Raw genomic sequence first — 1,165 nt, forward strand, 5'->3', positions numbered from 1 at the left:
AGCGAATAATTTTTCAGTTGTTTATGTGAGAGTGTTTCAGTAGTGTATGTAAGAGCATTTCACATGTGTTTGTGAGAGGTAATTCTGAATAATGTCCCTGACGGCCCCTCATACCCCCATGCTTTCACATTGACACAGGTCTTTTCATGTAACGACCGTAAATAGGAATTATAATAGAACTATTTTCAGTTCTTTGGAACAGCTTTCACTTCATCATCTGTCTCCCTCAGTCTTAATCTTCATTATCACTCAATGCAAGAAAACTGAAGTACTTAAATTGATTCAATGCTCGAATGAGGTTAAGAAGTGAGCCGAGGCTGATTTAAATGTCGTGCGCTCCGTACCAGGCAGCAGAATGAACGGTGTGGTTATCAGATACAGTATTTTACCCAGAAAACCTTGTGTCAGGGCCATATCCAAGGCTCTTTTTATGTTTATGAAAAGAATCTGAGATGGATGCCTGCAGCCAATCTATGAATGTGTTGAGTAAACATTTACGCCAGATGTGAATGTTGTGTATTTTCCTATGAGGAAGAATGCATACCTGAGGTCAGCTACAGAAATAGCTGAGATTAGAGATTAAAAAGAGGAAATAGTTCTTTCCTTACAGTAAAATAGGGGGATTTTAGCCTCACCACCCCTCATTTATCTCTTTTTTACTGTGTCCATAGAGACCAAAAGTGGTACATTCACAGTCTGCCTCTGTCTTCACACTTTTTTCTTTCACTGTGATAATCACTGTGGCTACAAAACTGATGTCCACTCCTATTTTCTGGAAACAGTATTAATCAAAAAGGGGATTTCCCCAGGAGAACACACTGGTGTGCACACTCTGGAGCAACTTGTGCAAACATGTGCTCTGAGCTTTTCTGCCTATATGAAGCTAAGTCAACCTTACACTTTCAGAGACACAGAGACCCAACAGTACCACCATGAGCAAGCACTTGGCGACGGGGGCAAGGATAGTTAGCAACAGACAAATCAGCCTTGAGAGAAAATGATTAATTTATTAATTTAATTAATAAAATAAATAATGAACAGAACACAGGCTGAATTTGAGTATAATTGACAGTTTATTGTGCCATTTAATAGAAACTAAATAAGTCATTAAGGTGACTATTCTAAATCTACTATGAAGCCACCTGAAGGAAGGTGAGGAGTTACA

The sequence above is a fragment of the Morone saxatilis genome, unplaced genomic scaffold, assembly GCF_004916995.1.
Source record: "Morone saxatilis isolate NCDOM2014 unplaced genomic scaffold, NCSU_SB_2.0 Contig8, whole genome shotgun sequence".
In the NCBI taxonomy this organism is placed as follows: Eukaryota; Metazoa; Chordata; class Actinopteri; family Moronidae; genus Morone; species Morone saxatilis.